This window comes from Ranitomeya imitator, chromosome 1, assembly GCF_032444005.1.
Source record: "Ranitomeya imitator isolate aRanImi1 chromosome 1, aRanImi1.pri, whole genome shotgun sequence".
Taxonomy (NCBI): domain Eukaryota; kingdom Metazoa; phylum Chordata; class Amphibia; order Anura; family Dendrobatidae; genus Ranitomeya; species Ranitomeya imitator.
Genome location: NC_091282.1, coordinates 826545902 through 826573767, shown reverse-complemented (window position 1 = coordinate 826573767; position 27866 = coordinate 826545902).

Genomic DNA, 27866 nt, shown 5'->3' with positions numbered 1-27866 from the left:
TAACAGTAAAGAATCCTCTTCTAAGTTGGTGGAAAAACCTTCTCTCCTCCAGACGCAAAGAATGCCCCCTTGTGCCCGTCACCTTCCTTGGTATAAACAGATCCTCAGCAAGATATTTGTATTGTCCCCTTATATACTTATACATGGTTATTAGATCGCCCCTCAGTCGTCTTTTTTCTAGACTAAATAATCCTAATTTCGCTAATCTATCTGGGTATTGTAGTTCTCCCATCCCCTTTATTAATTTTGTTGCCCTCTTTTGTACTCTCTCTAGTTCCATTATATCCTTCCTGAGCACCGGTGCCCAAAACTGGACACAGTACTCCATGTGCGGTCTAACTAGGGATTTGTACAGAGGCAGTATAATGCTCTCATCATGTGTATCCAGACCTCTTTTAATGCACCCCATGATCCTGTTTGCCTTGGCAGCTGCTGCCTGGCACTGGCTGCTCCAGGTAAGTTTATCATTAACTAGGATCCCCAAGTCCTTCTCCCTGTCAGATTTACCCAGTGGTTTCCCGTTCAGTGTGTAATGGTGATATTGATTCCCTCTTCCCATGTGTATAACCTTACATTTATCATTGTTAAACCTCATCTGCCACCTTTCAGCCCAAGTTTCCAACTTATCCAGATCCATCTGTAGCAGAATACTATCTTCTCTTGTATTAACTGCTTTACATAGTTTTGTATCATCTGCAAATATCGATATTTTACTGTGTAAACCTTCTACCAGATCATTAATGAATATGTTGAAGAGAACAGGTCCCAATACTGACCCCTGCGGTACCCCACTGGTCACAGCGACCCAGTTAGAGACTATACCATTTATAACCACCCTCTGCTTTCTATCACTAAGCCAGTTACTAACCCATTTACACACATTTTCCCCCAGACCAAGCATTCTCATTTTGTGTACCAACCTCTTGTGCGGCACGGTATCAAACGCTTTGGAAAAATCGAGATATACCACGTCCAATGACTCACCGTGGTCCAGCCTATAGCTTACCTCTTCATAAAAACTGATTAGATTGGTTTGACAGGAGCGATTTCTCATAAACCCATGCTGATATGGAGTTAAACAGTTATTCTCATTGAGATAATCCAGAATAACATCCCTCAGAAACCCTTCAAATATTTTACCAACAATAGAGGTTAGACTTACTGGCCTATAATTTCCAGGTTCACTTTTAGAGCCCTTTTTGAATATTGGCACCACATTTGCTATGCGCCAGTCCTGCGGAACAGACCCTGTCGCTATAGAGTCCCTAAAAATAAGAAATAATGGTTTATCTATTACATTACTTAGTTCTCTTAGTACTCGTGGGTGTATGCCATCCGGACCCGGAGATTTATCTATTTTAATCTTATTTAGCCAGTTTCGCACCTCTTCTTGGGTTAGATTGGTGACCCTTAATATAGGGTTTTCATTGTTTCTTGGGATTTCACCTAGCATTTCATTTTCCACCGTGAATACCGTGGAGAAGAAGGTGTTTAATATGTTAGCTTTTTCCTCGTCATCTACAACCATTCTTTCCTCACTATTTTTTAAGGGGCCTACATTTTCAGTTTTTATTCTTTTACTATTGATATAGTTGAAGAACAGTTTGGGATTAGTTTTACTCTCCTTAGCAATGTGCTTCTCTGTTTCCTTTTTGGCAGCTTTAATTAGTTTTTTAGATAAAGTATTTTTCTCCCTATAGTTTTTTAGAGCTTCAATGGTGCCATCCTGCTTTAGTAGTGCAAATGCTTTCTTTTTACTGTTAATTAAAAAGAAAGCATTTGCACTACTAAAGCAGGATGTCCTATGGTCTGATGAAACCAAACTGGAACTGTTTGGTAGAAACACAACTTGTCGTGTTTGGAGGAAAAAGAATACTGAGTTGCATCCATCAAACACCATACCTACTGTAAAGCATGGTGGTGGAAACATCATGCTTTGGGGCTGTTTCTCTGCAAAGGAGCCAGGACGACTGATCCGGGTACATGAAAGAATGAATGGGGCCATGTATCGTGAGATTTTGAGTGCAAACCTCCTTCCATCAGCAAGGGCATTGAAGATGAAACGTGGCTGGGTCTTTCAACATGACAATGATCCAAAGCACACCGCCAGGGCGAAGGAGTGGCTTCGTAAGAAGCATTTCAAGGTCCTGGAGTGGCCTAGCCAGTCTCCAGATCTCAACCCTATAGAAAACCTTTGGAGGGAGTTGAAAGTCCGTGTTGCCAAGCGAAAAGCCAAAAATATCACTGCTCTAGAGGAGATCTGCATGGAGGAATGGGCCAACATACCAACAACAGTGTGTGGCAACCTTGTGAAGACTTACAGAAAACGTTTGACCTCTGTCATTGCCAACAAAGGATATATTACAAAGTATTGAGATAAAATTTTGTTTCTGACCAAATACTTATTTTCTACCATAATATGCAAATAAAATGATAAAAAAACAGACAATGTGATTTTCTGGATTTTTTTTTCTCAGTTTGTCTCCCATAGTTGAGGTCTACCTATGATGTAAATTACAGACGCCTCTCATCTTTTTAAGTGGTGGAACTTGCACTATTGCTGACTGACTAAATACTTTTTTGCCCCACTGTATATAATTGTCTAAGGGTTTTTCCGTCTGTCTGTCTGTCTGTCTTTCTGTCTGTCTGTCTGTCCTGGAAATCCCACGTGTACCACGCCAGGCCTCGACCAATCAGCGACGAGCACAGTATCGACGTAGAAATCCCGCACCTCTGATTGGTCGAGGCCGCCAGGCCTTGACCAATCATCGACGGGCACAGCGACGATGATGTCATAAAGGGCGTAGACTTCCCGCGTCTCTGATTGGTCGAGGCCGTTAGGCCTCGACCAATCAGCAACGGGCACAGCGACGATGATGTCATAATGGTTGCCATGGCGACGATGATGTCATAAAGGTTGCCTCGACCAATCAGCGACGGGCACAGTCTGCCGCGAATTCGCCTCGACCAATCAGCGATGGGCACAGTATCGACATAGATGTCATAATGGTTGCCATGGCGACGATGATGTCATGAAGGTTGCCTCGACCAATCAGCGACGGACACAGTCTGCCGCGAATTCTGGAATCATCATTGTCCATATACTACGGGGACATGCATATTCTAGAATACCCGATGCGTTAGAATCGGACCACAATCTAGTATACTATATACAGGAGGAGATGACACACAGGTATATACTATATACAGGAGGAGATGACACACAGGTATATACTATATAAAGGAGATGACACACAGATATACACTATATACAGGAGAGATGACACACAGGTATATACTATATACAGGAGGAGATGACATACAGATATATACTATATACAGGAGAGATGACACACAGGTATATACTATATAGAGGAGGAGATGACATACAGGTAAATACTATATACAGGAGGAGATGACATACAGTTATATACTATATACAGGAGGAGATGATACACAGGTATATACTATATACAGGGGAGATGATACACAGGTATATACTATATACAGGATGAGATGACATACAGGTATATACTATATATAGGAGGAGATGACATACAGGTATATACTATATACAGGGGAGATGACACACAGCAGGTATATACTATATACAGGGGAGATGACATACAAGTATATACTATATACAGGAGATGACATACAGGTGTATACTATATATAAGGGAGATTACAAACATGTATATACTGAGGTGAAAATGAGAGGTGTGAGGTGAAAATGAAAAGGTGTGAGTGCCAAATGAAAGGAGTGAGGGAAAATAGTGGAGTGATCAGAAAATGACAGATGTGAAGTCAAAATGACAAGTGTTAGGGGGGAATGAGAGGAGTGAGGGGGAAAATAAGAGGAGTGAGGGGGGAAATGAGAGGTGTAAGGGAGAAAATGAGAGATGTGAGGGGGAAAATGAGAGGCATGATGGGAAAATAAGAGAAGTGAGGTGCTATAACTAACCACAGATATTTATTATGCCCAGGCAATGCCGGGCTCTTCAGCTAGTTTATTCTATGAACTTCTGATCACATGCCTCTGAATTTCCAAGCAATACATTTTGTTTTGTTTTTTCTGAAAAGGAGAAATGGTCAAAATTAACAAAAAGAGTGCTTTCAGACCTCAAATAAGGCAGTAATAATTTAGAAACAACAATACTAATGTTTTAACTCAGGAAGAGTTTAGAAATCAATATTTTGTGGAATAACCATGATTTTTAATCACAGCTTTCATGCGTCTTGGCATGGTTTCCACCAGTCTTTCACACTGCTTCTGGCAAAAATGTAAGAAGTTCTTCTTTGTTTTTTGGCTTGTGACCATCCATCATCCTCTTGATTACATTCCAGAGGTTTTCTATGGGGTTCAGGTGTGGAGATTGGGCTTCCCATGACGCGGTTTTGATGTGGTAGTCTATTAATTTTTGCCAGAGCTGTATATGATGTAAAAAATAAATTCTTCATTAAATAAAAATAATTCTAAGCACATACATAAAAATTATAAAAAGGTGCTTCAAACCAAAAGGGTACCCAGCTCAAAGATCCTAATCACATTACAATATACAGGAAAATAAACTTGTAAGTACTATCAATATAGGAAGAACGGAAAAATATTATTATATAGAAAAAATTGCAATTAATACTTATGGTACATAGAATCAAATCACTAATAGTTTATTTGTATGTACAAAAATGTATTTCAGCAACATGGTGTTGGGGTCGAGTTCCTGCCTCTGCACAGGGGGAATTTCGGGCCATCTCCGCTGCAGTCTTCCATTCTTCTCCTGCCGCAGCGGAGCCTGCTCAGCGGAGACGTCGGTCCCAGCGTCTCGCTCAGTCTGACTCTGTACAAAAAGTTACTGCTGCTTTTCCTGCTTCTGCCATTGGAGTCAGTGCTGGGAAACGGCGAGCAGACGCTTCTGGGACTAAGTCCTGCTTTTCTCGTTCTGAGCATGCCCAGAGTAAGATCTCTCAGTGGAGATCAAGGGTCACATGATCAGATACTGCAGCTAAGGTTATTGGTCCTTCTGGAAGGTCCTGTAGGTGCTCACGCTCTGTGGCAGCCTCTCATTGGTCCTTCTAGGAAGGTCCTGTACGTGCTGCAACTATTTAAGGCTAGTATTGTTCTATGTTATGTGCTTTGCGCCAGTGTGGTAACGTAAGAGTGTGTTCAGGGACCCGGCTGAAATAAGCCCCTAGAATGCTGGCACCTGTGGTGAGGAGATTGTGTTTGAATGTATTCAGCGACCAGGCTGAAATAAGCCCCTAGAATGCTGGCACCTCCGGTGAGGAGTTTTGTCTGCATGCGTGACCACTGACTGCTCTCTGTTTGGGCAATTAGCCTGTGCCTCTGTGAAGTCTAACAGGGCACAGTGCTTTGCTTTCACAGCTACTCGGTGAATTAACTGAGTTAGTCCATACCGCCATATAGTGCTGCCGTTTGCTAGCAGCAGGTTCTCCTGCACGGTGGACCCTGGGTTGCGAACGCACCAATAACAATAAAAACATCTATATTTACTCGGTGCGTTCCGCTAGCCTTAACAGAATACTAGCACCAGGGTCTGGCTAGTAAATGGCGGACATTCAGCAATCCTTGCGGTATATCCAGCAGCTAGAGGGTAGGTTGGCGGCTCTCGAGAGCTCAACCTCAGCTGTGGATGTTACCGCAGTTGCTGTACAGGCTGCTAGCGTGGCTGCAGCAACCTTGTCCACTGCCACCCCTGTTCCGACATTATCTCGCCTCCCGCTGCCAGAAAAAGTTTCTGGAGATAGCAAATCTTGTAGGGGATTCGTGAGTCAGTGCTCTATTCACCTAGAGCTCCTGGCTGCACATTTTCCCACAGAGCGGGCTAAGGTGGGATTTATTATGTCTCTCTTGTCGGACAGGGCGTTGGAATGGGCTACGCCGCTGTGGGAGCGTGGCGATCTTGTGGTGCAGAGTGCTCCGCTGTTCCTGAGCACTCTGAAACAGGTCTTTTTAGGACTTCAAGTCACCCATGATACAGTGCTCCAATTGCTGGCATTAACTCAGGGTGAGTCCTTGGTCAGCCATTTTGCCGTCCACTTCCGCGCTTTAGCTTATGAGCTGGAGCCAGGGCCGCCATCAGGGCATGACGGCCGTGACTGGCGTATGGGGCCCGGTGAGCAGAGGGGGCCCGCATCGGGCCCCGTCTTATCTGCTCACCGGGCACCTACCGGCAGCCGCAGGCTGAACCGGGCCCTTAGCGCCGACGCTGCAGCTGTTTAAAGCTATTGACGTGCGGGCGCGGGCCCGCACGTCAATAGTTCATAGTTAACAGCCGCGGCGCCGCCAGCCAATCTGAGGCTGGCAGGCGCTGACGTCAGCCGGAGCGTGCGTGCATGTCGCCGGCGAGTGCATGCACGCTGCGGCTGTGTGGAGACTTCGCCCGCCGCAGGAGCGCGGCCAGGTAAGAAGAACTTCTTTTTTTTTTCTTGAGAGCGGCGATCCGGGGGCCCAGGGAAGAACGCTGGACACAGGGGCAAAACGCTGGACAGAGATGGGGCAGAGTGCTGGGAAGAGATGGGGCAGAGTGCTGGACAGAGATGGGGCAGAGTGCTGGACAGAGATGGGGCAGAGTGCTGGACAGAGATGGGGCAGAGTGCTGGGCAGAGATGGGGCAGAGTGCTGGACAGAGATGGGGCAGAGTGCTGGACAGAGATGGGGCAGAGTGCTGGACAGAGATGGGGCAGAGTGCTGGACAGAGATGGGGCAGAGTGCTGGACAGAGATGGGGCAGAGTGCTGGACAGAGATGGGGCAGAGTGCTGGGAAGAGATGGGGCAGAGTGCTGGGCAGAGTGCTGGACAGAGATGGGGCAGAGTGTTGGACAGAGATGGGGCAGAGTGCTGGGCAGAGATGGGGCAGAGTGCTGTGCAGAGATGGGGCAGAGTGCTGGGCAGAGATGGGGCAGAGTGCTGGGCAGAGATGGGGCAGAGTGCTGGGCAGAGTGCTGAACAGAGATGGGGCAGAGTGCTGGACAGAGATGGGGCAGAGTGCTGGACAGAGATGGGGCAGAGTGCTGACAGAGATGGGGTAGAGTGCTGGACAGAGATGGGGCAGAGTGCTGGACAGAGATGGGGCAGAGTGCTGGACAGAGATGGGGCAGAGTGCTGGACAGAGATGGGGCAGAGTGCTGGACAGAGATGGGGCAGGATTGCAAACAGATGGGGCAGAGTGCTGGACACAGATGGGGCAGAGTGCTGGACACAGATGGGGCAGAGTGCTGGACAGAGATGGGGCAGACTCGCAGAGTGCTGGGAAGAGATGGGGCAGAGTGCTGGGAAGAGATGGGGCAGAGTGCTGGACAGAGATGGGGCAGAGTGCTGGACAGAGATGGGGCAGAGTGCTGGACAGAGATGGGGCAGAGTGCTGGACAGAGATGGGGCAGAGTTCTGGACAGAGATGGGGCAGAGTGCTGGACAGAGATGGGGCAGAGTGCTGGACAGAGATGGGGCAGAGTGCTGGAAAGAGATGGGGCAGAGTGCTGGACAGAGATGGGGCAGAGTGCTGGACAGAGATGGGGCAGAGTGCTGGACAGAGATGGGGCAGAGTGCTGGGAAGAGATGGGGCAGAGTGCTGGGCAGAGTGCTGGACAGAGATGGGGCAGAGTGCTGGACAGAGATGGGGCAGAGTGCTGGGCAGAGATGGGGCAGAGTGCTGGGCAGAGATGGGGCAGAGTGCTGGGCAGAGTGCTGAACAGAGATGGGGCAGAGTGCTGGACAGAGATGGGGCAGAGTGCTGGACAGAGATGGGGCAGAGTGCTGACAGAGATGGGGTAGAGTGCTGGACAGAGATGGGGCCGAGTGCTGGACAGAGATGGGGCAGAGTGCTGGACAGAGATGGGGCAGAGTGCTGGACAGAGATGGGGCAGAGTGCTGGACAGAGATGGGGCAGAGTGCTGGACAGAGATGGGGCAGAGTGCTGGACAGAGATGGGGCAGGATTGCAAACAGATGGGGCAGAGTGCTGGACACAGATGGGGCAGAGTGCTGGACACAGATGGGGCAGATATGCTGGACACAGATCGGGCAGATATGCTGGACACAGATGGGGCAGATATGCTGGACACAGATGGGGCAGAGTGCTGGACACAGATGGGGCAGAGTGCTGGACACAGATGGGGCAGTGTGCTGGACACAGATGGGGCAGGATTAGACACAGATGGGGCAGAGTGCTGGACACAGATGGGGCAGAGTGCTGGACACAGATGGGGCAGGATTGGAGACAGATGGGGCAGAGTGCTGGAAACAGATGGGGCAGAGTGCTGGACACAGATGGGGCAGAGTGCTGGACACAGATGGGGCATGATTGGAAACAGATGGGGCAGAGTGCTGGACACAGATGGGGCAGGATTGGACGCAGATGGGGCAAAGTGCTGGACACAGATGGGGCAGGATTGGAAACAGATGGGGCAGAGTGCTGGACACAGATGGGGCAGAGTGCTGGACACAGATGGGGCAGAATGCTGGACACAGATGGGGCAGATATGCTGGACACAGATGGGGCAGAGTGCTGGACACAGATGGGGCAGAGTGCTGGACACAGATGGGGCAGAGTGCTGGACACAGATGGGGCAGGATTGGACACAGATGGGGCAGAGTGCTGGACACAGATGGGGCAGGATTGGACACAGATGGGGCAGAGTGCTGGACACAGATGGGGCAGGATTGGACACAGATGGGGCAGAGTGCTGGACACAGATGGGGCAGGATTGGACACAGATGGGGCAGAGTGCTGGACACAGATGGGGCAGGATTGGACACAGATGGGGCAGAGTGCTGGACACAGATGGGGCAGGATTGGACACAGATGGGGTAGAGTGCTGGACACAGATGGGGCAGAGTGCTGGACACAGATGGGGCAGGATTGGAAACAGATGGGGCAGAGTGCTGGACACAGATGGGGCAGAGTGCTGGACACAGATGGGGCAGGATTGGAAACAGATGGGGCAGAATGGAGACAGATGGGGCAGGATTGCAGACAGATGGGGCAGGATGGATACGATGGAGACAGATGGGGCAGGATGGGGAGATCATATGGGGCAGAATGGATACTCATGAGAGCAGGATGGGAGAACATATGTCTGGAGCCTGCAATGAGACACACGGGGGCTAGGATGGCGAATATTACCATAGGGGCTAATTAAGGGATATTATTATTGCAGTGATGTATTTATTTTATTTTTTGAGTATACTGTTTTAAATGGGGGGAGGTCCTGTTACTGTGCAGAGTGATACTATGTCACCTTCTTTATGTGGTGTAATGTAGAGGCTGTGAAAATTAAGTAATGTGTTCTGCAAGTGGAACTCGAGATAACTGTGTTATTTCCTGCAGAGACGAGTCCTGGCTGGAAGAAATGATGGCGGTCTGTGCTGGATGAAAGATGAAGGACTTCACCTAGAGACGTCACTGGTGAGTCAGTGTTAACTATACACTGACACTATACACTGTATACTATATACAGAGCTCCTGTGTATAATGTCACCGGTGATCACTGTATTACCTGTACACAGACACTGCTTACTAATTACAGATCTCCTGTGTATAATGGCACTGATGGTGATAGTATTGTGTTTTTTTTTTTATTACTGATCAGTATTGTAGTATTCAGTCATTGGTGGTAATATGTGGTCTGGTCATGATGTGGTGGTATTTGTTCCTTGTATTTTATATTATTCGATCACTGTGGTGGTAATATGCGGTCTGGTCATGGTGTTGTGGTATTTGTTCCTTGTATTTGATATTATTCGGTCACTGTGGTGGTAATATGTCATCTGGTCATAGTGCTGTGGTATTTGTTCCTTGTATGTAGTATTATAGGTCATTTTAAAAATTGAAAAATAAATAAAAATATACCTAAATTGTATTGCATATTTTAACAAATATTTAGTAGGTTACAGTACAGTAGGGCCCGGCCAAAAGTGTCAACCGTGTTCTGGTGGAGGCTTAAAAAATCTTTTGGCCAAAACAAAAGCTGCCGGCTATATGTGTGATCTGGTGATGGGAACTGTCAATGTGTGATAGATGAGAAGTGGAGATTTTCCAAGAGATGGCGGTGGGACTGTGGACAGTTCGAGGGGTGGAGCCTGGAGGCGGGGCTGGGGTGGAGCCTGGGCGGAGTCTCAAGGGGGCCCCGAAAATTTTGCCAGTATGGGGCCCCGAAATTTCTAGTGGCAGCCCTGGCTGGAGCAATCGGATAAAGCCCTTATCCCCATATTTTGGAAGGGGCTGGCTGATCACGTGAAGGACGCTCTGGCCACTAGGGAGATTCCTGCCACACTGGAGGAGTTAATAACTGTCTCTACTCGTATTGACCTCCGTTTTAACGAGCGGAGGTTAGAGCGAGCCCAGCGTAGGCAGAGGTTTCGGCTGGCTCCTATCTTCGCCAAACCTCTGGAATCTCCGGTCCTGGTTCCTGAGTCACATGAGGCCATGGAAGTTTGACGAGTGGGATCTAAGTCCCGGACCGCTTGTGCACTCAAGGTCTGTCATGTTTGCCAGCAGTCAGGACATCTTGCCACCAGATGTCCCCAGCAGTCGAGGAAACGTAAGAGTCTAGTGGTAGTAGGTGGAGGTACACTAGACACGGCGACATTTGCCTCCAAATTGTCCTTTAAGGGGACAATTACTATAGGCTCATCCTCCCACTCGGTAGAGCTCTGTGTGGATTCGGGGGCGGAGGGCAATTTTATGTCTTCTGTCTTCGCCCAACGTCACGAAATTCCCCTGGTTAGTTTAGCTCAACCAGTAACGGTACGAGTGGTGAATGGGTCGACACTGCCCTCATAGATAACACACCAGACCATCCCTTTTACTCTGTCCATGTCGCCATCCCATCAGGAGATTATATCTCTGCTCGTCATTCCTGAGGGAATTGATGAGGTCCTGTTGGGGATACCTCGGCTACGTTACCACTCTCGTCATATTGAGTGGTCCTCAGGCAGAATTCTGGCATGGGGTGAATCTTGTGGGGGTAGGTGTCAGAGGGAGTGTATTCAGGTTGCTACTACAGAGGTACCCGCAGATCTATCCTCTCTCCCCAAGCAATATTGGTCTTATGCAGACGTGTTCTCCAAAAAGGCGGCAGAGACCCTTCCGCGCCATTGCCCCTATGACTGTCCTGTTGATCTCTTGCCTGGTGCTGAGCCTCCCCGGGGTCGAGTCTATCCGTTATCTCTCCAAGAGATGGAGGCAATGTCTCAGTACATTCAAGAGAATCTGGCAAGAGGGTTCATCAGGAAGTCAATGTCACCTGCTGGGGCTGGGTTCTTCTTCGTGCAATAGAAGAATGGGGAACTGCGTCCATGCATAGACTACAGGGGTCTTAACGCCATCACCGTTAAGAATAAGTATCCTTTGCCCTTGATATCTGAGCTCTTCGATAGGCTTTGGGGAGCAAGGGTATTTACTAAATTAGATCTGCGGGGTGCTTACAACCTGATTTGCATCCGTGAGGGGGACGAATGGAAGACGGCTTTTAACACCAGGGATGGGCACTATGAATATCTGGTTATGCCCTTCGGGCTCTGTAATGCCCCAGCCATTTTCCAAGACTTTGTGAACGACATCTTCCGGGATATGCTCTCCACCTCGGTCGTAGTCTATCTGGATGATATTCTCATCTACTCTCCAGATATTGACTCCCACCGGAGAGATGTTTGCAAAGTCTTCAACCTCCTACGGGCAAACTCCCTTTACGCCAAGTTGGAGAAGTGTATGTTCGAGTAGGGGTCCTTACCTTTCCTAGGCTATATCATCTCCGCCCAGGGATTGGCTATGGATCCTGCCAAACTACAGGCTGTGATGGACTGGCAGGAACCCCATTCTCTTAAAGCGGTGCAGCGCTTTATGGGGTTCATTAATTATTATCGCCAGTTCATTCCGCACTTCTCAAATTTGGTAGCTCCCTTGGTGCCCTCACCAAGAAGGGGGCAAATCCCAAATTGTGGTCTGAGGAGGTCTCCAAGGCCTTTAACTCCATAAAGTCACACTTTGCTAGCGCTCCCATCCTACATCGCCCTGATGTAGATAAGCCATTTATCATGGAGGTGGATGCCTCATCTGTTGGTGCTGGAGCAGTCCTCTTCCAAAAGGATGCTCAAGGTCGGAAGCATCCTTGCTTCTTCTTTTCTAAGACCTTCTCACCAGCAGAGAGGAATTATTCCTTCAGGGACTGGGAGTTGCTAGCCATGAAGTTGGCTTTCTCGGAGTGGAGACATCTCTTGGAGGGAGCTCGTTTTCCCTTTCAAGTCTTCACAGATCATAAAAATTTGGTATACCTGCAGACAGCCCAGCGGTTAAATTCTCGCCAGGCCAGATGGTCCTTGTTCTTCTCCCGGTTTCATTTCACCCTCCATTTTCTTTCTGGGGAGAAGAACATTCGTGCTGACACTCTCTCTCACTCCGTTGTGTCATCTGTGGAGGAGGAAGAAGAGCCCCGGCTTATTGTCCCCATCGAGAGCCTGTGAACTGTGGCCCCTGTTTCGCTAGAGTCTGTGCCTCTGGGCAAGACTTTTGTACCATCCAGTTTGCGACCGGAGGTTCTCTCTTGGGCACACTCATCCAGGGTGGGTGGACATTTTGGTTCCAAAAGGACATCCGAGTAACTGGCGAGGACATACTGGTGGCCGCATATGGCTTGTGATGTCGCAGACTATGTTCGGGTGTGTGTCTCTTGCGCCAAGAACAAGTCCCCTCGGCAATGGCCAGCTGGGTTGCTTTACCCTCTGCCGGAGGCGGACAGGCCCTGGGAGATGGTTGGGATGGACTTTGTGGTGAGCTTACCCAAGTCTCGTAGCTGCACCATTATCTGGGTAATCACCGACCTGTTTTCCAAAATGGTTCATTTGGTGCCTCTTCCACGGCTACCTTCTGCACGGGCTCTGGCAGCCTTGTTCATCAAGCATATCTTTCGCTTACACGGTATGCCGGACAAGATTGTCAGTGATCGGGGTCCCCAGTTTGCATCTCGATTCTGGAGGGAGCTTTGTCGTCTACTCAGTATTGAGTTAAATCTCTCCTCGGCTTATCATCCCGAGACAAATGGGTTGGTTGAGAGAGCCAATCAGACTCTGGTCACTTATTTACGACATTTTGTTTCTGCCAGGCAGGATGACTGGGCATCCTTGTTACCGTGGGCAGAGTTTGCCCTTAACAACGCTGTAACCGACTCCACCGGTCAGACTCCTTTCCTCCTTAATTACGGCCAGCATCCGCGGGTTCCTGTGCCTATGCCTGTGTCCTCTGCTGACTCCAGGGTAGCAGACTGGGCAGTGGAGGCATGAGACATTTGGGACCGCATTCAGGATGCCATCTGGGCCTCCAAGGAGAGGATGAGGTCCTCCACCGATGCACATCGGCGCCCTGCCCTGACCTTTGCTCCTGGCGACTTAGTGTGGCTCTCCGCTCGTAACATCAAGCTGCGTGTTGAGTCCACTAAGTATGCTCCTTGCTGCTTGGGTCCCTTCAAGGTCCTCAAACAGGTTAATCCTGTGGTCTACCGTCAAGCCTTTCCTCTACGCCTAGGTATCACAGACACCTTTCATGTGTCCCTCCTTAAGCCCGTATACATGTCCCGGTTTTCTGAGTCATCTGCCGGGACATCGGGTTCGTCTATGGACAATTACGAGGTGAACGCTTTTTTGGGGTGCAAGGTGGTTCGTGGCAAAAAATTTTATTTGGTGGACTGGAAGGGTTACGGTCCTGAGGATAGGTCCTGGGAGCCTGCTGAGCACATTCGTGCTCCGCAGCTCATTGCTGCCTTCGATCATAGCGAGGCCCAAGGAGGGGGGCCCTAGGAGGGGGGGTAATGTTAGGGGTCGAGTTCCCACCTCTGCACAGGGGGAATCTCGGGCCATCTCCGCTGCAGTCTCCCATTCTTCTCCTACAGCGGAGCCTACTCAGCGGAGACGTCGGTCCCAGCGTCTCGCTCAGTCTGACTCTGTACAAAGAGTTACTGCTGCTTTTCTTGCTTCTGCCATTGGAGTCAGTGCTGGGAAACGGCGAGCAGATGCTTCTGGGACTAAGTCCTGCTTTTCTCGTTCTGAGCATGCCCAGAGTAAGATCTCTCAGTGGAGATCGAGGGTCACATGATCAGATACTGCAGCTAAGGCCATTGGTCCTTCTGGAAGGTCCTGTAGGTGCTCACGCTCTGTGGCAGCCTCTCATTGGTCTTTCTAGGAAGGTCCTGTACGTGCTGCAACTATTTAAGGCTCGCATGGCCGCACGGCCATGCGCTAGTATTGTTCTATGTTATGTGCTTTGCGCCAGTGTGGTCACGTAAGAGTGTGTTCAGGGACCCGGCTGAAATAAGCCCCTAGAATGCTGCCACCTCCGGCGAGGAGATTGTGTTTGAATGTATTCAGAGACCTGGCTGAAATAAGCCCCTAGAATGCTGGCACCTCCGGCGAGGAGTTTTGTGTGCATGCGTGACCACTGACTGCTCTCTGTTTGGGCAGTTAGCCTGTGCCTCTGCGAAGTCTAACAGGGCACAGTGCTTTGCTTTCACGGCTACTCGGTGAATTAACTGAGTTAGTCCATACCGCCATATAGTGCCGCCGTTTGCTAGCAGCAGGTTCTCCTGCACGGTGGACCCCGGGCTGCGAATGCACCAATAACAATAAAAACATCTATATTTACTTGGTGCGTTCCGCTAGCCTTAACACATGGTACACAAAATCACAGCTTTTGAAGATCATAGGGTAAAAATTGAATATCTGCTAATCAACAGCAGCTATAGTAAGAAATTCATAAATATTTTTCATAATATAAATTATTCCTAATTCAATCTATTTGTAAAAAACTACTTTTGAAGTATCAGTGTAAAAAAGTGCCAATAGTGCATTAAACAATACCCTCAACAGATGAATTCATACAGTTGTGCTCAAAACTTTACATACCCCGGCAGAATTTTTGTTTTCTTGGCCTTTTATTCAGAGAATATGAATGATAACAGCAAAACGCTTTCTCCACTCATGGTTAGTGGTTGTGTGAAACATTTATTGTCAAACTATTGTGTTTTCTCTTTTTAAACCATAATGACAACCCACAACATCCAAATGACTTCTTAATACCGTGTATTGATTTCTGAACTCTTCCTGAGATAAAATATTAGTATTGTTGTTTGTAAATGATTATGAACTTGTTTTCTTTGCATTATTTGAGGTCTGAAAGCACTGTTTTTTTTTTACTTTTGACCATTTCTCCTTTTCAGAAAAACAAAACAAAATGTATTGCTTGGAAATTCGGAGACATGTTGTCAGAAGTTTATAGAATAAAGGAACAATTTACATTTTACTCAAAAATATACCTATAAAGAGAAAAATCAGACAAAATGAACATTTTGCAGTGGTCTCTTAATTTTTGCCAGAGCTGTATAGTATAAGGTGAGACCAGTGTTCCTATGAGGTCCCTAGTAGATAGTTGCATAAGTAATTGCTCAATGGATTGGTATAACAGGTGTCATTCACACATATAAATAAGTGTGACAAGATAATCTTGGTAAAGGAAGGTTTTTTACCTGCTGTTCTGTGACTGCGTAGAAAATGCATGAAGTTCACTGTCTTTGGTCCTTTCGAGCGGTGAGAGAAAATGCCGTGATGCACTAGTCCTGCTGTTCTGTCACTCTAAGGGCTCATCTCCACTTGTGAGGAAAACGGACGAGTGCAATCCGATAAAAAATCGGATTGCACTCGGACCAATGTTAATCAATATGTGACACTCCATTTGCGATTTTTTCCCCAGCCGAAATCGGACTGAGAAAAATCTGTGTCGGCTGAGAAAAAAATCGCAGCATGCTGCGTATTGCTGAGATTCTCGGACGAGACTCGCCAATGCAAGTCAATGGGTGCGAGAAAAAAAACGCACAGCACTCGCACCATGCGAGTGCTGTCCAATTTTTACGCACCCGTGTCCTTAGAAAAGCCGGCAATTCAGCGCAGAGTACAGTAAAATCACACTGACAGGTTAGATGAGAGTAGATATATACACATAGAATAGGTATATATACATATATATATGTCAGGGAGACACCTATATATATATATTTATATTTAATGCAGCGCTAGATAGCTTTAAAGCTGGTAATTCAATTACCGGCTTTTGCGATCTCCTTCACAAACCCGACATGATATGAGACCTGGTTTACATACAGTAAACCATCTCATATCACCATTTTTTTTGCATATTCCACACTACTAATGTTAGTAGTGTGTATATGCAAAATTTGGGCGTTCTAGCTATTATATTTAAGGGTTAAATGGCGGAAAAAATTGGCGTGGGCTCCCGCGCAATTTTCTCCGCCAGAGTAGTAAAGCCAGTGACTGAGGGCAAATATTAATAGCCTGGAGAGGGTCCATGGTTATTGGCCCCCCCCCTGGCTAAAAACACCTGCCCCAGCCACCCCAGAAAAGGCACATCTGGAAGATGCGCCTATTCTGGCACTTGGCCACTCTCTTCCCATTCCCGTGTAGCAGTGGGATATGGGGTAATGAAGGGTTAATGCCACCTTGCTATTGTAAGGTGACATTAAGCCTAATTAATAATGGAGAGGCGTCAATTATGACACCTATCCATTATTAATCCAATTGAAAGAAAGGGTTAAAAAAATACACTCACACATTATTAAAAATTATTTTAATGAAATAAAAACAAAGGTTGTTGTAATTTTTTATTTAACGCCCAATCCACTCTGTGAAGACCCTCGTTCTGTGACAAAAAAAAAATAATAAACCAACAATATACTTACCTTCCACAGATCTGTAAAGTCCAACGATGTAAATCCTTCTGAAGGGGTTAAAACATTTTGCAGCCAGGAGCTTTGCTAATGCAGTGCTACTCCTCGCTGCAAAACCCCGGGGAATGAGTCTAAATATAGATCAATGAGCTATATTTAGCTTAATTTGCGGTGAGGCGCCCTCTGCTGGCTGTTCATAGATCGTGGGAAGCTCCCAGGCTTTCTAGGAAAGTTCCCACGATCTATGAACAGCCAGCAGAGGGCGCCTCACCGCAAATTAAGCTAAATATAGCTCATTGATCTATATTTAGACTCATTCCCCGGGGTTTTGCAGCGAGGAGTAGCATTGCGTTAGCAAAGCTCCTGGCTGCAAAATGTTTTAACCCCTTCAGAAGGATTTACATCGTTGGACTTTACAGATCTGTGGAAGGTAAGTATATTGTTGGTTTATTATTTTTTTTTTGTCACAGAACGAGGGTCTTCACTGAGTGGATTGGGCGTTAAATAAAAAATTACAACAACCTTTGTTTTTATTTCATTAAAATAATTTTTAATAATGTGTGTGTGTATTTTTTTAACCCTTTCTTTCAATTGGATTAATAATGGATAGGTGTCATAATTGACGCCTCTCCATTATTAATTAGGCTTAATGTCACCTTACAATAGCAAGGTGGCATTAACCCTTCATTACCCCATATCCCACTGCTACACGGGAATGGGAAGAGAGTGGCCAAGTGCCAGAATAGGCGCATCTTCCAGATGTGCCTTTTCTGGGGTGGCTGGGGGCAGGTGTTTTTAGCCAGGGGGGGGCCAATAACCATGGACCCTCTCCAGGCTATTAATATCTGCCCTCAGTCACTGGCTTTACTACTCTGGCGGAGAAAATTGCGCGGGAGCCCACGCCAATTTTTTCCGCCATTTAACCCTTAAATATAATAGCTAGAACGCCCAAATTTTGCATATACACACTACTAACATTAGTAGTGTGGAATATGCAAAAAAAATGGTGATATGAGATGGTTTACTGTATGTAAACCAGGTCTCATATCATGTCGGGTTTGTGAAGGAGATCGCAAAAGCCGGTAATTGAATTACCAGCTTTAAAGCTATCTAGCGCTGCATTAAATATAAATATATATATATATATATATATATATAGGTGTCTCCCTGACATATATATGTATATATACCTATTCTATGTGTATATATCTACTCTAATCTAACCTGTCAGTGTGATTTTACTGTACTCTGCGCTGAATTACCGGCTTTTCAAAGGAGACTCGTGCGTAAAAATTGGACAGCAATACGGATGTCATACGGATGTTGCGATAAAAAAATCGCATGACACTCGCATGACACTCGCATGGCACTCGCATGGCACTCGCAGACGTTACATCAGTTTTTTCGGTCCGTAAATCGGACCGTTTTTTTCTCACACAAGTGGAGATGAGCCCTAAAGGGAGAAAGGGAGAAGGCGCCGTGGTGCACAGATCCTGTTATTGGATACCGAGGGATTGCAGGGTATCAATCTGGTCCAGAAGGTGAGTACTCGCTGTCCGGAGTAGGTAAAATGATCAAAGCACCGCAACAGCTGGCACAATTTTTTAATTATAGTGCTCAAAACCACATTCAAGAAGCTTATTAACCCTTTAGGTGCTTCTGGAATGTGGAGGAAAAAATGAGCATTTAACTTTTTAAAGTAAGGAGTAAATTGACCCCAAAATTTGTTGTGCAATTTCACCTGAGCACGTGATACAAAATATGTCAGGGAAAACTACTGTTTTGGCGCATGGCAGGGCTCAGAAGGGAATGCGTGCCATTTGTCTTTTTAAATGCAAAATTTGTTGGAATCATTAGCAGACACCATGTCACATTTGGAGAGCCCCTGATGTGCCAAAAGAATGGAAACCCCTAACAAGTGACCCCATTTTGGAAACTAGACCCCTCAAGAAACTTATAGAGATGTGTGGTGAGCACCTTGAAGCCCTAGGTGCTTCACAGAAGCTTATAACGTTGAGCCGTGAAAATAAAAAACATATTTCCCACAAAAATGTTCTTTTAGCCCTAATTGTTTTATTTTAACCCCTTCATGACCCAGCCTATTTTGACGTTAAAGACCTTGCCGTTTTTTGCAATTCTGACCAGTGTCCCTTTATGAGGTAATAACTCAGGAACGCTTCAATGGATCCTAGCGGTTCTGAGATTGTTTTTTCGTGACATATTGGGCTTCATGTTAGTGGTAAATTTAGGTCAATAAATTCTGTGTTTATTTGTGATAAAAACGGAAATTTGGCGAAAATTTTGAAAATTTCGCAATTTTCACATTTTGAATTTTTATTCTGTTAAACCAGAGAGTTATGTGACACAAAATAGTTAATAAATAACATTTCCCAAACGTCTACTTTACATTAGCACAATTTTGGAACAACAAAATTTTTTTTTGCTAGGAAGTTAAAAGGGTTAAAATTTGACCAGCGATTTCTCATTTTTACAACGAAGTTTACAAAACCATTTTTTTTAGGGACCACCTCACATTTGAAGTCAGTTTGAGGGGTGTATATGGCTGAAAATACCCCAAAGTGACACCATTCTAAAAACTGCACCCCTCAAGGTGCACAAAACCACATTCCAGAAGTTTATTAACCCTTCAGGTGCTTCACAGCAGCAGAAGCAACATGGAAGGAAATAATGAACATTTAACTTTTTAGTCATAAAAATGATATTTCAGCAACAATTTTTTTATTTTCCCAATGGTAAAAGGAGAAACTGAACCACGATAGTTGTTGTCCAATTTGTCCTGAGTACGCTGATACCTCATATGTGGGGGTAAACCACTGTTTGGGCGCACGGCAGGGCTTGGAAGGGAAGGAGCGCCATTTGACTTTTTAAATGAAAAATTGGCTGCACTCTTTAGCGGACACGATGTCACATTTGGAGAGCCCCCGTGTGCCTAAAAATTGGAGCTCCCCCACAAGTGACCCCATTTTGGAAACTAGACGCCCCAAGGAACTTATCTAGATGCATAATGAGCACTTTAAACCCCCAGATACTTCACAAATTGATCCGCAAAAATGAAAAAGTACTTTTTTTTCACAAAAAAATTATTTTAGCCTCAATTTTTTCATTTTCACATGGGCAACAGGATAAAATGGATTCAAAAATTTGTTGGGCAATTTCTCCTGAGTACACCGATAGCTCACATGTGGGGGTAAACCACTGTTTGGGCACATGGTAAGGCTCGGAAGGGAAGGAGCGCCATTTGACTTTTTGAATGAAAAATTATCTCCATCGTTAGCGGACACCATGTCGCGTTTGGAGAGACCCTGTGTGTCTAAACATTGGAGCTCCCCCACAAGTGACCCCATTTTGGAAACTGGACCCCCAAAGGAACTTATCTAGATGCCTAGTGAGCACTTTAAACCCTCACATGCTTCACAAATTGATCCGTAAAAATGAAAAAGTACTTTTTTTTCACAAAAAATTTCTTTTCGCCTCAATTTTTTCATTTTCACATGGGCAATAGGATAAAATGGATCCTAAAATTTGTTGGGCAATTTCTCCCGAGTACGCCGATACCTCATATGTGGGGGTGAACCACTTTTGACTTTTTGAATGGAAAATTAGCTCCAATTGTTAGCGGACACCATGTCGCATTTGGAGAGCCCCTGTGTGCCTATGCATTGGAGCTCCCCCACAAGTGACCCCATGTTGGAAACTAGACACCCCAAGGAACTTATCTAGATGCATACTGAGCACTTTAAACCACCAGGTGCTTCACAGAAGTTTATAACGCAGAGCCATGAAAATAAAAAATAATTTTTCTTTCCTCAAAAATGATTTTTTAGCCTGGAATTTCCTATTTTGCCAATGGTAATAGGAGAAATTGGAAGACAAATGTTGTTGTACAGTTTGTACTGAGTACGCAGATACCCCATATGTGGGGGTAAACCACTGTTTGGGCGCACGGCAGGGCTCAGAAGGGAAGGCACGCCATTTGGCTTTTTAAATTTAAAATTAGCTCCAATCATTAGCGGACACCATGTCGCGTTTGGAGAGCCCCTGTGTGCCTAAACATTGGAGATCCCCCACAAATGACCCCATTTTGGAAACTAGACCCCCAAAGGAACTAATCTAGATGTGTGGTGAGCACTTTGAACCCTCAAGTGCTTCACAGAAGTTTATAACGCAGAGCCATGAAAATAGAAAAAAAATTCTTTTCTCAAAAATGATTTTTTAGCCCGCAATTTTTTATTTTCCCAAGGGTAACAGGAGAAATTTGACCCCAAAAGTTGTTGTCCAGTTTCTCCTGAGTACGCTGATACCCCATATGTGGGGGTAAACCACTGTTTGGGCACATGCTGGGGCTCGGAAGTGAAGTAGTGACGTTTTGAAATGCAGACTTTGATGGAATGCTCTGCGGGCGTCACGTTGCGTTTGCAGAGCCCCTGATGTGGCTAAACAGTAGAAACCCCCCACAGGTGACCCCATTTTGGAAACTAGACCCGAAAGGAACTTATCTAGATGTGAGGTGAGCACTTTGAACCCCCAAGTGCTTCACAGAAGTTTATAACACAGAGCAGTGAAAATAATAAATACATTTTCTTTCCTCAAAAATAATTTTTTAGCCCAGAATTTTTTAATTTTCCCAAGGGTAACAGGAGAAATTTGACCCCAATGTTTGTTGTCCAGTTTCTCCTGAGTACGGTGATACCCCATATGTAAGGGTAAACTACTGTTTGGGCACATGCCGGGGCTCGGAAGTGAAGTAGTGACATTTTGAAATGCAGACTTTGATGGAATGCTCTACGGGCGTCACGTTGCGTTTGCAGAGCCCCTGATGTGGCTAAACAGTAGGAACCCCCCACAAGTGACCCCATTTTGGAAACTAGACCCCAAAATGAACTTATCTAGATATGTGGTGAGCACTTTCAACCCCCAAGTGCTTCACAGACGTTTATAACGCAGAGCCGTGAAAATAATAAATACGTTTTCTTTCCTCAAAAATAATTTTTTAGCCAAGAATTTTTTATTTTCCCAAGGGTTACAGGAGAAATTGGACACCAAAAGTTGTTGTCCAGTTTCTCCTGAGTACGCCGATACCCCATGTGTGGGGGTAAACCACTATTTGGGCACACGTCGGGGCTCAGAAGGGAAGTAGTGACTTTTGAAATGCAGACTTTGATGGAATGGTCTGCGGACGTCACGTTGCGTTTGCAGAGCCCATGGTGTGCCTAAACAGTAGAAACCCCCCACAAGTGACCCCATTTTGTAAACTAGACCCCCCAAGGAACTTATCTAGATATGTGGTGAGCACTTTGAACCCCCAAGTGCTTCACAGACGTTTACAACGCAGAGTGTTATGAACAGGTGATTCAGAACCACAATGGACCTTGAAGTACAGAGCACACAAAGTGACCTGACAATTACCAAAAACATAGGACGAGCTCTGAGACGTGGGAACTCTGCTGACCGCAATCCCTTATCCTATCCAACCACACTAAAGGTAGCCGTGGAGCGCTCCTGACCAGTCCTATGCGCCTCGAGCACAGCCTGAGAAACTAGCTAGCCCTAAGAAAGAAAAATAAGCCTACCTTGGCTCAGAGAAATACCCCAAAGGAAAAGGCAGCCCCCCACATATAATGACTGTGAGTTGAGATGAAAATACAAACGCAGAGATGAAATAGATTTAGCAAAGTGAGGCCCAACTTACTGAACAGACCGAAGATAGGAAAGATTGCTTTGCGGTCAACACAAAACCCTACAAACAACCACGCAGAGGGGGCAAAAAGACCCTCCGCACCGACTAACGTGCTCCCTCTGCGTCCCAGAGCTTCCAGCAAGCAAGAAAAACCAATATAGCAAGCTGGACAGAAAAAATAGCAAACAAAAATAACACAAGCAAAACTTAGCTTACGCAGGATAGACAGGCCACAGGAACGATCCAGGAGAAAGCAAGACCAATACTAGAACATTGACTGGAGGCCAGGATCAAAGCACTAGGTGGAGTTAAATAGAGCAGCACCTAACGACTTAACCTCATCACCTGAGGAAGGAAACTCAGAAGCTGCAGTACCACTCTCATCCACCAAAGGAAGCTCATAGACAGAACCAGCCGAAGTACCACTCACGACCACAGGAGGGAGCTTGGCCACAGAATTCACAACAGCAGAGCCGTGAAAATAAAAAATATTTTTTCTTTCCTCAAAAATGATGTTTTAGCAAGCAATTTTTTATTTTCTCAAGGGTAACAGGATAAATTGGACCCCAGTAATTGTTGCGCAGTTTGTCCTGAGTATGCTGGTACCCCATATGTGGGGGTAAACCACTGTTTGGGCACATGTCGGGGCTCGGAAGTGAGGGAGCACCATTTGACTTTTTGAATACAAAATTGGCTGGAATCAATGGTTGGGCCATGTTGCGTTTGGAGACCCCCTGATGTGCCTAAACAGTGGAAACACCTCAATTCTAACTCCAACACACCCCTAACCCTTATCCCAACTGTAGCCATAACACTAATCACAACCCTAACCCCAACACACCCCTAACCACAACCCTAACCCCAACACCCCTAACCTTAACCACAACCCTAATTCCAACCCAACCCTAACCCTAAGGCTATGTGCCCACGTTGCGGATTCGTGTGAGATTTTTCAGCACCATTTTTGAAAAATCCTCGGGTAAAAGGCACTGCGTTTTACCTGCGGATTTACCGCGGATTGCCAGTGTTTTTTGTGCGGATTTCACCTGCGGATTCCTATTGAGGAACAGGTGTAAAATGCTGCGGAATCCGCACAAAGAATTGACATGCTGCAGAAAATACAACGCAGCGTTTCCGCGTGGTATTTTCCGCACCATGGGCACAGCGGATTTGGTTTTCCATATGTTTACATGGTACTGTAAACCTGATAGAACACTGCTGCGGATCCGCAGCCAAATCCGCACAGTGTGCACATAGCCTAATCCTAAAGGTATGTGCACACGCTGCAGAAAACGCTGCGGATCCGCAGCAGTTTCCCATGAGTTTACAGTTCAATGTAAACCTATGGGAATCAAAAATCGCTGTACACATGCTGCAGAAAAACTGCACAGAAACGCAGCGGTTTACATTCCGCAGCATGTCACTTCTTTCTGCGGATTCCGCAGCGGTTTTACAACTGCTCCAATAGAAAATCGCAGTTGTAAAACCGCAGTGAAATGCGCAGAAAAACCGCGGTAAATCCGCGATAAATCCACAGCGGTTTAGCACTGCGGATTTATCAAATCCGCTGCGGAAAAATCCGCAGAGGACCAGAATACGTGTGCACATACCTAACCCTAACCCTAACTCCAACCTTAGTGAAAAAAAAAAAATCTTTATTTTATTATTGTCCCTACCTATGGGGGTGACAAAGGGGGGGGTCATTTACTGTTTTTTTATTTTGATCACTGTGATAGGTTTTATCACAGTGATCAAAATTCACTCTGGAACGAATCTGCCGGCCGGCAGATTTGGCGGGCGCACTGCGCATGCGCCCGCCATTTTGGAAGATGGCGGTGCCCAGGAAAGAAGACGGACGGACCCCGGGAGGCTCGGTAAGTATAAGGGGGGGGGGGGGGGAGAGATCAGGGCACGGGGGGGCGTCGGAGCACGGGGGGGTGGATCGGAGCATGGGGGTGTGGATTGTAACACGGGGGGGTGGATCGGAGCACTGGGGGGTGGATTGGAGCACGGGGGGTGGATCGGAGTGTGGGGGGTGGATCGGAGTGCAGGGGGGGTGGATTGGAGCACGGAGGGTGGGATTGGAGCACGGGGGGAGCGGGCAGGAGGACGGGGGAGCGGAGCACATGACGTAGGGGAGCGGACCACAGATCAGAGGGCTGGGGGGGCGATCGGTGGGGTGGGGTGGGGGCACATCAGTGTTTCCAGCCATGGCCGATGATATTGCAGCATCGGCCATGGCTGGATTGTAATATTTCACCAATTTTTTTAGGTGAAATATTACAAATCGCTCTGATTGGCAGTTTCACTTTCAACAGCCAATCAGAGCGATCGTAGCCACGGGGGGTGAAGCCACCCCCCCTGGGCTAAAGTACAACTCCTCCTGTCCCTGCAGGCCGGGTGAAATTACAGTTAACCCTTTCACCCGGCCTGCAGGAGCCCAATCCGGCCATGACGCATATGCTGCGTCACAGGTCGGATTGGCACGGGTTTTCATGACGCATACGGTGCGTCAAAGGTCGGGAAGGGGTTAACATAGTAACATAGTTAGTAAGGCCGAAAAATGACATTTGTCCATCCAGTTCAGCCTATATTCCATCATAATAAATCCCCAGATCTACGTCCTTCTACAGAACCTAATAATTGTAAGATACAATATTGTTCTGCTTCAGGAAGACATTCAGGCCTCTCTTGAACCCCTCGACTGAGTTCGCCATCACCACCTCCTCAATAGTAACAAGGGTAACAGGAGAAAATGAACCAAACATTTTGCTGTGCAATTTCTCCTGAGTACGCCGATACTTAATATGTGGAGGAAAACTACTGTTTGAGTGCACTGCAGGCTCAGAAGGAAAGAAGTGCCATTCGACTTTTTAAATGCAAAATTTACTGGAATCATTAAGTCATGCGTCAAGTCTCGTTAAAAAGTCTACATTGACTGTTAGGATTGCTACTCCCAATAGGTGGTACTAGAATTCTAGTCCTCTTCCTCTCTGAAGAGACAATTTGCATATTTCCCAGAGGAGCATTGCGGCTTTAAGTCTCCTCACCTCGACATGCTTATCATGTCAATCTCCGCGAGGAGAAACGATACTTCTTGGATCCCGGTCAGACACCTCTCAATCAGCCAAACCAGATCTCCACTTTGCACTGACGAGGGGCAGTACACCGAAACACAGTGTCTGCAAATTGAGATTCTGGCTTGGCTATTTTCCTAAGTCATGTGACAAGGCTCGTTAAAGAGTCGACATTGACTGTTAGGATTGCTACTTCCAATAGGTGGCACTAGAGTGCTAGTCCTCTTCCTCTCTGAAGAGACAATTTGCTGAATGTAGAAATACCCTATATGTGACATGAGCAGAAAAAAGAGAGGGAAAGTCCAGAATAAAAAGTAACCAATTTTATTAAACACATAATTTAAAACAACATTATATAAACACAAGTATAATGAAAATAACAAAAAATAGATAGTGTGGAGCAAAGGTGCAAAAAGCACACAGACCCATATATGTAGATGAGAGACCAATGAAAGTAGCAGCATTACTTGTAAAGTGCCAGTGCTTCATATCATTCCTACCCAATCATGATGTACATATACAGTATGCCTCAAATATATAAAGCCACCACAAGCAAATTGCAAGGTCAAAGTCCAAACTCAGTAGTAGCAATTCAGAAGCCACCATTAGGAATCAGAGGTAGAGAGAACACCAGATATCAAGCAGTAATTACCCATAGTCTCCACACAGGGTCTGGTGCTGGCAGACCCAATGTGCGTATTGCATGGGCTTCCTCGGGGGGCTGTACAAAACTGCTTAGCCACACGCTGGGACTCAAGAGGGACGAAGCGCTATTTGCCTCCTGGAGTGCAGACTTTCCTAGAATAGTTTGCAGACTCCATATACAGAGCCCCTAAGTGCTAGAAGAGCAGAGTCCCTCTTCAAGTGACCCCATTTTGGAAATTATATCCCTTTGGGAATTTATCTATTTTTACAGATGTTTCTGAGTGAAAATTGCAAACTGACAATGTAGTGCCCAGTACGTTGAGGTCATGAGTATGTTGTGGTGCCCAGGTCATGCTTCTGGAGACATGCACCTGTAAACTAGGTGGTCTGTTATTGCTACAGAAATGCCCAACATGTGGATGCTAAGTATAGTTTAGGCACACTGGGGATCAGAAGGGAGGGGGGCATTTGGAGTTGGGAGTGCTGAATTCCTTTCGAGGGGCGAGGAACTATAGCGCTTTTTTCCAGATCCTTTGTACTACCAGTAATGTATAAGTTCCTATATTTCTGTTAACAGATGATAGACCTGAGAGGGGACTTGCTATTTTTGTGGATTGAGTTGAACCTTTTGTTGGGAACATTTCACATATTATAATATTTGGGATCACTAGTGATGAGCGAGCGTGATCTTCACTACTCGTTACTCGCTCGTGCATCAGTGTGTTCGTGATGCTCGTTACTCAGCAAGTATTTTTTTAATGCTCAAAAAGAAGATCGAGCCCCGACAGTCACGGTAATGCTGAAACCATCTTGGTTGTGGCATGATTGTGATTGGCTGGCCACATAGCTTTATCAGGTTTATACAAGACCCCTGAAGCTATGTTTGGTACACTGGAACCTGGAAACAGGCAGAGCAGGGAGAAGTGTTGCTGAAAGTGGGACACAATTGTAGCTGTGTATATGCAGGGATTCAATCACATTTCTTAAAACTACATCAGCCCTTCTTAGGGCTAATTATAGTGAATATTTATAGTGCTTTTAGCAGCACTTAGATAGAGATTGTGGTGAAGGGATAGTGTAGGACAGGATAGGGCTAATTGCATGTCCTTTTGCTGCAACTCATACTAGAAGTCCTTCCCAGAGCTAATAATATTATTTTTCTCTTAATCCTGCAAATTGTTCTGAGAAGGAAAGTATTATACACCAATTTTACTGCTGCAGTTGTGCGTCAAAAGCATACAGCCAGACTTGGTGAATCTCAATAGCATCGGTATATTGCTCCTGCAGTGTCACCAGTCCATCTGATGAGTGCATATTTCCAGCTATAGTAATACTGCAAAGTTTTTTCAGCAGTGAAATGTTATTTGGCATTTATAGTGCACCAGTTGTGCATCACAAGCATACAGCCAGACTTGGTGAGATCTCAATAGCATCGCTATATTGATAATGCAGTGCAACATGTCTATGTGTGGTGGGCACATTTTCCTGTGCTAGTATTCCTGCCATTTTTTTTTCAGCAGACAAATATTGTGCGCCATTTATGCTATGCAAGTTCTGCATCGAAATAAGAAAGCCAGAATTAGTTTTTAAGTAATAGCGTTGCTATATTGCTCTGGCACAGTAGCAAGTCCATGTGAGGTGGACACATTTTCCTCTGCTAGTATTCCTGATAATTTTTTCAGCGAACAAATTTTATACA